The 10031-nt window shown below is 38.5% G+C and overlaps 1 protein-coding gene across 1 annotated transcript in view; it reads left to right on the top strand.

The window, feature by feature from the left end:
• Positions 1 to 10031, top strand: part of EFNA5 (ephrin A5) — a 204411-nt gene that overhangs the window by 155872 nt on the left and 38508 nt on the right. The gene's annotated exons all lie outside the window — the stretch shown is intronic.

Here is a 10031-nt window from a genome sequence, read left to right as displayed (position 1 = left end):
AGTTTCATTTTATACTCTTGCATGTTGTAAGTTGTAGAATTTACCTGTTACAAATTATTAAGGTGACTGAGTCTCCAAATTCTATTTCAGTGACAAAATATTTTAAATTAATTTTGTTGAAAGATTTTGAGATTAATAATAAACAACTATAACTTAATGTCAGAGAAAAGCATTTCTCTACCCCAGCAGATGGAGGTAATATTCAATAAATAGACAGTTTTATCAAAATACATGTTTCTTCTCAAATGCTGCCCGTGTATGTTTACCAGTGCAAACTGATGCAGTTTTTTTTTCTCTGGGAGTATGGAAGAGATGGAGATTTCACTTTATAGGAGTTAGCCATCACTCTGCTTTTAATATATTAGTGAGAAAACAAATTTTCTGAGCTGACTTGTGCTACTTGCACTTCCTTGTGGAAACTAATTGAGGTTTATCTTTATTATTCAGTGTGCAGGTCAACATGTTTATTGGGCAAATATTCTTTTCTTTCATTTAGTGAGTGTGAGAAGCAAGACCTTTCTGCAGATAGGGCATTGTTCTCCATATCCATTAACAGATGTCAGCACATGCCTTAGGCAGGGTTAGCAAATACCACTCACAGAATCACATTCCATCAAGGCTGATAGACTGTCTTCTGCATTAGGCACATGGTGAACACATGTTGTTAAGAGTCCGGTTCAGACTCTTTAGTAGTACTCCTACCTGTAGGGGTTTTCTGTTATTATTTTATTTTGGTTTTTAAGAATTTAAACTCTGGAAATGTTATTGTCTTTGAAATGTGACTGACAGTAACTATGTGTCACTGCAGCAGAGCTCACTACTTTTTAAACAATTGAATCAGCAGACTGCAGTTTTCCTGGTATAGAAGGAGGTAGCTGAAGTAGGTTTTGTATTTTCAAGCAAAAGCACGGAATAAAAGATGAAGCTGACATCTTCTGTTTTGTTAATGTCTAAAACAGACAAATGTATAGTCGTGTGGAAGATATTGATGACCACATTTAAAAATATGTGAGTAGTAATTACCAGATCTCCTCATTCCACATCAGATAAAGTGGGATAAATGTTGCTGCTGAACTCTAGAGTAGTACTAATGGGAACACAAGTAATGAGCTTGTGTCCATAAATCAACTTAACAAAGGGACTGACTTCAACCCGAACATTTTGGATTCAAAGTGTGGACAGAGGCTCTGAACACAAATCTCAGGCCGCCTTCAGTATCTGGTTGGGTGTGGTATGTCTCAGATAATGTTACTGGGCTTCAACACTGAAGTTTGTCCTGTAAATCTAAGTGATACCTTTGACAGAGCAGTAGCTCTTTACTTTCACCTCCCTTCTATCTTCATCCATCTCTGCAAGTTAAATGCCCACAGCAGTGGAAAATAAATAGTCAGGTAGTCTGTAGTCATTGGGTTTAAAGCTATCAGAGCTGGGACAGCTGGGAAACAAGAGCTTGACCTCGTCAGGACCAGTGCTCTGACATGTTTCACCTCTTTATCACCCTGATCATCAACAGTGTGACTGTGTTACTGAAGCCCCCAAAATGCAGCGAGTTCTGTGCTTCACAAGTTGCAGCAAAAGAGAAATTCTAAGAGATCAGGTGAAAGTCTTATGTGCCAGCTTTGAACAAACTTTACAAATACGGAGTCTGAGAAAACAGTTTTAATACACAACATGAAAAATGTCCAGCTTATTGATTAGGAGGGGCAGAATGGTGTGAAGTTAAGTGGGTAAAGATGCTGCACTACTTGAGAATCTCTGTATTTATAGTTGGGAAATAAATGTTGATTTGTTGATTCCCTCCCTCATATCTACTCAGAGAAGAGTAATTAGTTTCTATTTTTTAATGTTTTTATTATCATTGAACATCCATCTTTCTGCAGTGCTAGCTATAAAAAGTCCATACGGGATCCAGCTGTATAAATAAACATAGTTATGAGTGTAAGGGGGGGAAATTATTAATTGTAAGTGGAGTAAACACATTTTTTTTATTTATTTCTTAAAGAGACTTTAAATAATAAAAAATAACTAAAATATGAGTCTATACTGTAAATTCATTGTCACTGTTTACTGTTATGATGCAATTTAAATTTTTCTTCAGAAATAGAACCAGAAAATAAAGGTATTTCGTGTCTCTTAGGTTAATGGAATTAACACAAGATATGTCATTCAAAGAACTTGTACATTTTAAATAGGACATCTCCCTTTCCCTTTAATACCTACTGCTTTCTTTCTGTGTTTTGCAGTCTTTTTTGTCACAGTTCTAATAGAAGCCTCGCTCTGGATGCACGCTTTCTTCATGTTGCAAACAATGTATTTCAACCAAGGCACATTAAAAAAAAACAACAATAAAACCAAAAAAACCTCCACACAACATGAAGATTTTTGATTTACTTTTTCCCTCCAGTTTGAGGAAATTTCTTGCTCCTGGAAGTTAAGAGAATTTAAATTTTGTAAGTGGTTACCTGCAGGATAGCTGTAAATTTCAATAGTGTGGGAAAAGAGAAGTTCAGGAAAGGGAAGGTTACCATTGTTGTAAACCCTGGCCTGTCCTATCTAAGAAGTTCCCAGATCAACTGCCAATGAAGGGGTTGGTGCTTCCAGCATTTCAAAAGGTCCATTTTTTTGGTCAGCACAGAATAAAAATAATTTTCATGAATTTAGTATTTTTCTGGGGGAATTTCTTCAGTTCTGGCCAAATATTCTGTGACTCTTCAGAGCTACTTGGTGCTTAATGAGTTCTTTTCTTTAAAAACCTGAATGGTTTGTTTCATGTTTTTTCCCATGTTCTAGTCCCCATAGTAAATCACTTGTTTGTCTCATGTAAATAGGCAGTATGAAGTACCAGGTACAATGGTAGCTGATGAGAACACTGTTCTTTAATAAGAAAAAAACCCCAGCCCTCCAAACAGGAAAGCACAATGTCTCTCTTGTACGGTTGGCTGATAAGAAGGGGTAAAGGCATAAGATTCTCTAGGGAGACAAGCCGCATAAAACTGATGCTTTTTCTCATGAGGTCCCATCTTAATGCATTTTTTTTCACTGCTTTTTGCATTTGGACCCATCTAAGTGAATGTGAAAAACCTCCCAGACGAGAGGGACACAGGAGAGTCAAAAGGGGAAGGTAAATCTCCCACAGATGCATGTGAAGTGAAATGCAGGGAGATCACTGGGCTCCTTCAAGAAACATGATAGGCGCTTGCAGCTGGTTGTGAAACCGTAATTTGAAGTCTGATGAACTCTTTCAAGTGCAGGAGCCTGATTCTGCTCAGCTGTGTAATTATGATGGAAGGGAGCCAGCCAAAGGCAGAGACCTGGGTGCAACCTTTTGGGAGGCTTGTTCCGGCAGAGTGGGTGGGAGAGTAAAACGAAGGTTACAAATAATAAGTTTCTCTGCCTGATTGATAATGAACAAGTAATAAGTGGCCTTATTATAGTAATAAGTTTCCCATGGTAGCCTGATGATTGCAGAGAAGCTTTAGTGGAGTGTGTGTGACCACATCTTATTTTGATCAGCTGTAGCACAGCAAAGCTGTATAATTATCATAATCTAACAATTAGCCTGGCATCCTTTCCCAGTGTTTAATTACTCCAATAAATGCTAATTGAATAGAGGACTTAATGACGAGAGAATAAGTTTCTTTCTGCATTGTGTACTTAGCTTGCAGTCTTTTCTAGGCATAATTTTTGAATACTGTTTTTTTGAGCAACAGCCTTGATTTTGTGTCCTACATAGTGCTTTTTCATGGTGTCTTGAACTTGTTTTAACTTGTGAAACTGTAACCTAAGGACTAAAAGATCACAGACTGCTTCTTTTTATCAGAGGGATTTTTTTGTTTGCTTGCTCAGGGTAGCAATATCCTGCTAGAGATCTAAAATGTCACTGGCTTGCTACTGTTAGCAAACACACTTCTCTTAGCATCTGGAAAATGTTGAATTTTCTTTTGGTTTGAATAGAGCTAAAATTAAAATAGCTTTTTGATTGCTTCATTGTTTGTGCATTGGAATCATTGTTGATGTCAGCAGAGCTATTGGGAACAGAGTTTGTGAAATGTTGTGACAAAGCCAGTGAAAAGAGCAGAAAAGCATTAAAGAGGTTATTTTTCCATAGCACAGAAATAGCATCTTTAAAATTATCTGCAGTAAAATGGTACACTTAATCCCACAACCCCTCAGATAATTAACAACCACAAGATTTCCCCCATCACACTTAACAGCCTTAAGTTGAAATGAGGGGGCTTGAAGTGTGTAAAAGAATAATGAGGCACAAGTTCTGCTGCTGTGTTCCAGTCATAGCATGTGAGAAGAGCTTGGAATGGTCTGGTGCACCACACTTGCCACCTAGTCAGAGACAAAAGGTATGGGAGAGCTCAGTAGTGTGGAATGGTAAATACATCATCATAACCTAAGAGCAATCAAAATGTTGTCCTTTTAAATGATGTTAACGGTTTCCAGAAAATTATTTCATACACAAAAACCTACTTATCTCTCTGTTATTAATAATTTAGGCAAATTATTTCATAGCTGTTGACACGAAGTTGAAAACTTAGTTTTCAAGCTAATTCTTTTTCTACTTCAACCCTTTCCGGTGCCCGAGAGCATTTGTAAGAGATGTTTATGTTGACTAATAATGTTTAATCTACTGGATATTCAGCCTTTGTTGGTGTAGCGGGTTGACCCTGGCCAGATACCAGGTACCCACTAAAGCCACTCTCTCACTCTCCCTCTACAGAGGAGAGAAAAATAACAGCCAAGAACTCATGAGTAGAGATAACAGCTGGGAGAGGTCACTTACTGATTACCTTTGCGGGCAAAACAGACTCCAAATGGGGATAGTACTTAAATTTATGGCTAACATAATTTATGGCTAACGCCAAAGCGTAAGAAATAAAACAGTCTTAAAAACACCTTCCCCCCTCTTCTCCTTCGATGCTCTCCCTCCTTCCCCCCAGTGGTGTAGAGGGATGGGAAATGGTGGTTATGATCAGTTGTTGTTTCTGCTGCTGCTCAGGGAGAGGAGTCCTTCCCCTGCTCCTGTGGGGTCCTTCCCATGGGAGACAGTCCTTGATAGACCTCTCCAGAATGAGTACCTCCCTTGGGCAGCAGTTTTTCCCAGATTGTTGTCCTGTAAGTCATTCCTCCATGGGGTGCAGTACTTCACGAAGCTGTACAGACGTGGGTCCTCCACAGGGACCACAAGTCCTACTTGGGAAAAACCTGCTCCAGTGTGGCCTTCCCTCTCCATAGGCTGCAGGTCTCTGGCAGGACCCTACTCCATCTTAGGCCTCCCACAGGGTCACAGCCTCCTTTGTGTATCCACCTGCTCGAGTGTGGGCTCCTCCATGGGCTGCAGGGGCACAGCTGCCCCACCATGGGCTGCACCACGGACTGCAGGGCCTCATCTCTGGCACCTGGAGCACCTCCTGCCCCTCCTTCTGCACTGATCTTGGTGTCTACCTTGTTGTTCCCATGTTCTCACTCCACTCTTCCCCGGCTGGAATTCTTTCTGCGCAATAATCTCTGTTCTTAAATATGTTATCACTGAGGCGTTACTCCTGTTTGGCTTGGCCTTGGCCAGCAGCAGAAGGTCTGTCTTGGAGCAGGCTAGCATTGGCTCCATGGGACAGGAGAAGCTACTAGCAGCTTCTGAGAGAAGCCACCCCTGTAGCCCCCACCCACCCCACCCCCGCTACCCAGCCACAGAAACCCACTACCTTTGGGATACTTATGGGATCTTCTTACCTGGCTACTTTTTTCATGGTACTTGTAGGAATGGACTTCTTTCTGAGACCTCACTGTTTCCATTAAATTTAGTTTAAAGTGGCTCTTACTGATTATGAAAATAAAAAGGAGGAGCTGAATGACCTCACCACCTGAATGTGAATACAGGGGTACGTACATGTGCTGCTCACAAAAACCTTTTTTCCTTAGGAAACAGAGCAGGTAAATTTTTCCTGTGCTATTTCTGAAAAACTATGGGCAATTGTGGTTTGTATTTACCCAAAAAATAAATTACTTCAGTGAATATTGTTGGTGTTGCTTTACATTTCAGATTATGATTTGGCAACAGGGTGAGTGGTGTAAGGCATTCAGCAGTGGCAATGTCCTCTGTCCATTGGTGTCAACAGGCTGTGCATGTGTCAGAATTGGGGTCATTTGCATCTGATCCCTTCTGATACCTGACTGAAGACCAGAATTTCGTAATTCACTGTCAGAACATTTGTTTGAAGTCTTTTCTGGTTCACAGTGAAGCCTTGCTGCATGCATTTGACAGAACAGACTCCAAACAAAGAAAGGTTGACATAGTAAAAGGCAAATTTTCCAGTACACTTATCTTGAAGTAAAGCATCTAGTATGTTGATTTTACAGGAAGGGCTATAGAATATAACTAATAGGATTTGTAGGGGAGGCAACAAGCAGAAGCTGTTGCAATTTTTTATCTATGTAAGTGATAATGGTCAATTAGTGTTATTTGTGCTGTTCTTAAACTGGATTTTTGTAGAGTTTATTCTGAGTAAGGAAGAAAGAGACAAACTGAACAAAATTGTTATTGCATTCTAAATATCTGTTCAAATAAATTGTCACTTGTTTCAGTGACCAGCAAAGTTACTAAATTCAAGATGAAATTCACTAAATTCAGGACTTAAAATATGAAGAGAAGCATGCACACAGTGTACTTTCACACTTTGTTAATGGAATAACACAATACAGAAGACATTACTTACTTTAAAAGTATTTTGCTAGTCTTGCGTTTCTGTGGTTAGAATAACCACTGAGTTATTTCTCTGCATCCTGAATATCTGGACATTTCATCAGTGGCACTAGAGCACAGAAACGTTCCTATGTCTTTGCTGGAAGCAGTATTCAAGTTTTGCATAGCAAGCTAATGTTTGTTGGTTATGGAAATACTTAGATTAAGAAACTACTTAACTATCTACCTCTATCTTTAAAATGGCTTTTATAACACTACTATCTAATAGTAGCTTTGTAGTATGCAGGTTCCCAAGATGCTGTTTGAATGCCACCCGACAAAAACCAAAGTTTAATTATGTTTGAAGAATAGCTGTGTTTTGCTATGTGTAAGCTAGAGTGCGTGGAGACAAATGACATAATTTGGAAGAAGGTTTTTAGATCCTGTCAGATTTTTGGAGAAGCCTTTTTGGTTGGTTTCTAGCACAATACAATGTTCTGTTATGGAAAATCTAGATAGGACTGGCTTTTTCCTTGCAGTGGGGTTAGTATAAAGATCCTCACGTATATAACATGGTTCCAGAAGGGTATGGGAGTCTGGGTGAGGATCTGCCAGAACCGCATGAAGACCTAATTGAGAAAAGTACATCAGTAGCATTATTAGAAAGCTTTATATTCTGAATGGAACTGCAAAAAGGGATAGGAGATCTGCTATTCCTATTGTCTCTGCAAATGTCTTTTAATGGATTCCACCTTCCCTTTACATGTTTTGCTCCTCATCATATATAGATAGCTTTAGTTTGAAATGGAACTTTTGTTTCAGTCTAGTATCTGACATTACCCTACTGGTAAGAGGTTTTCAGCCTGTAAATGTTAAGTGTTTTCCTTTCAAATGTGGTTTAAAATTCTTGGAAGTGTGTTTCTGAAGTGTTTCCTTTAATAGCTTTGAGGAATCTGAGCTGATTAATTTTTTTGTGAGTTAACTCGTGGCCATCCTTTGTCTTTTTGTTTAGATTAGAGGACTTTTCATTTCCTCTTCGAGGAGGTAAATACAACACACTGCTTGTAGATGGAGAAATGAGAATGGTCTCAGCCACTATTGGAAATATAAAATTAGTTCTATATCTTTTTAGTACACTTGATGAGGTTTTAATTACTGATTTCTTTGAGATACTATAAGAGGGGAAGTAAATACCTGCTTTCTGAATCTTAGTTGGCCAATAACTTGAAGTAAAGAGACTTCACTCAGAGCTACCCAATAAAACACCTTGGTATATGTTTTCCCTCAAGCAGGTTTACTGCTGTGCCAGCAATATTGGCTAAAGGCCAGTTTAAATCACTTAAAATATGTGCCATTTCTTCCCTTTTTAAATGTGTAAATGTAAACACTTTCTAGCTATGATGGATGACTGTGGAATGGAAACTATTGAGAGAGTAGGGGAGCAGGGAGGAAAAGACACTGGGATAAAAAGGACTTGGTCAGTGTGTTTCACTTTCAAACCTGCTTTGCAGACCGCACTTAACTGGCAAGAGTGTGTGCAATGAATGAAGATGCTCAACTGCTTCAGCACTTAGAAAGGGAGAAATAAGAATGAATCTACTAAAATGCCACTGATCAAAGAGGAAAGTTGCATTGTAGTTTTGTTTATTTAACAAGAATACAGTAGGAAACTTTGCCAAAAGTTTAGCTCATTTTTTGTGGTATTGGGTAGAACATGTCACTGGTGCAGATTATGAATTCGATTTCACTGGTAACTTGGATTTAAAGTGTGCTCACCCACTTAGTTGTCTGCCTCTTTGTACTTATCATCTCCATTATCATGGGCTGTACAGTTGGATTCTTCCCTTCAAATTCATCTATTTACAGGGCAGACTGCCTCTCTAGACTCTTCTTTTAGTTCAAGGAGAGAAATAGCTTCTTCTAGAGGGTGAGCCATCTACAATGTACCTTGGACCTAAAGAGGCCAGATGAATTAGACTTCAGAAGTTCCTATTTCTCTCCACTGATTTAAAGATAATGTGGAAAAACAGTTCACATAAGGTTATTTGTGTTGTAGAAGTCTAATGTTAAGGAGTTCAGTCTGATCTTGACTGTATTATGTATAAAGTACTTTAGTAATAACAACATAATGATAATAATACATATAATGTATCAAGTATAAGCCTGGAAGCATACAATTTCTGTCAGAAAACTGTAATTGGGCATTATTGTGAAGGCACAGGCTGATATAAGAGGTAACCTTGACGCCTTGAGAAGACTCCATTGTCTATCATCTACATGGTTAGAAAAAGCATGCACACAAAAAGACACACATATATAAATATATATTACTTTTTACTTACTAAAACTGTAATTAAAAAAATTAAAGATACCACTGCCCAAATACGGCTTTTTCATTTGTTACTTACACTCTTTTTCATTATTTGTAAGAAATGGTGTACTGTTAACTGATTCAGAGAACAGGCATCAATTTGATAACAATACATTTTTGCTAATGTGTTAAGAGGGTGTCTGTTCAGGTGACACATTTTTGAAGCACTGGAGTACAAAAATATACATTTTAACCAGTTATTTAGATAAATGTGAATTCTGCTGGAAGAACTGTTGTTCAGAGAGGCTTTTCCATGTTACATAGTGGAACTGTGAGGCTGTGCACTGGCTGAAATTATACAGATATATCATACTTTGATGGGTATGCAGTTTTTCTTCTTTAAAAAGCTATTTTATTGAAGTTAAATTATTGTAGGGATATGAAAAGGTATAGTTTGCTCTGAATTTATCCTTAGAGGACCAGCAGATCATTACTTTTTCTCTGAAATTAGATAGAAGGATCCAGATGGCAGATTTCAAGCCCATCAGGTGTTTAAAATATGCCCCTCAGCTAAAAAGAAGTATTATAGTTAAATCTGTCATGGCCTTTTTATTGCTCTGTGGTACACTTGACAAGTGCAGCCGTGAAAGAGAGAAGCTACAAGTAGCCCAGTCAGCCTGAAGTGGAGTAGGTCAGTGGTTGGTTTCTTTAGCTGCCCCAGGGAGTTTAATGGACATAAGACCTGGTTTATGGAATCATTAAATCTATCATAGTATAAGCTCCCATGGAGGCAGTGAATTTATTTCCATAGTTTCTTCCAGATACTATGGTAGGCATTAGAAAAGTAATGTAAGTGAAACATGGAGGATTGGAAAAAGGAAACTTCCCTTTCCAAGCGAAATGAGAATTCCACATCCCTAAGGACTGACTCATCAGTAATAATAATAGCAATAATAAAATGCGTCTCGGTTGGTGCCTTGCACTGCATTTCTCAACTGTTTCTTACTCAGAACTGTCACATTAGGCTGAGTG

The sequence above is a fragment of the Empidonax traillii genome, unplaced genomic scaffold (assembly GCF_003031625.1).
Source record: "Empidonax traillii isolate 1590-97213 ecotype Southwest subspecies unplaced genomic scaffold, ASM303162v1 scaffold75:size1520028, whole genome shotgun sequence".
In the NCBI taxonomy this organism is placed as follows: Eukaryota; Metazoa; Chordata; class Aves; order Passeriformes; family Tyrannidae; genus Empidonax; species Empidonax traillii.
The sequence above is the reverse complement of the archived record's forward strand: the minus strand, read 5'-3'. Positions and strand labels throughout refer to the sequence as shown.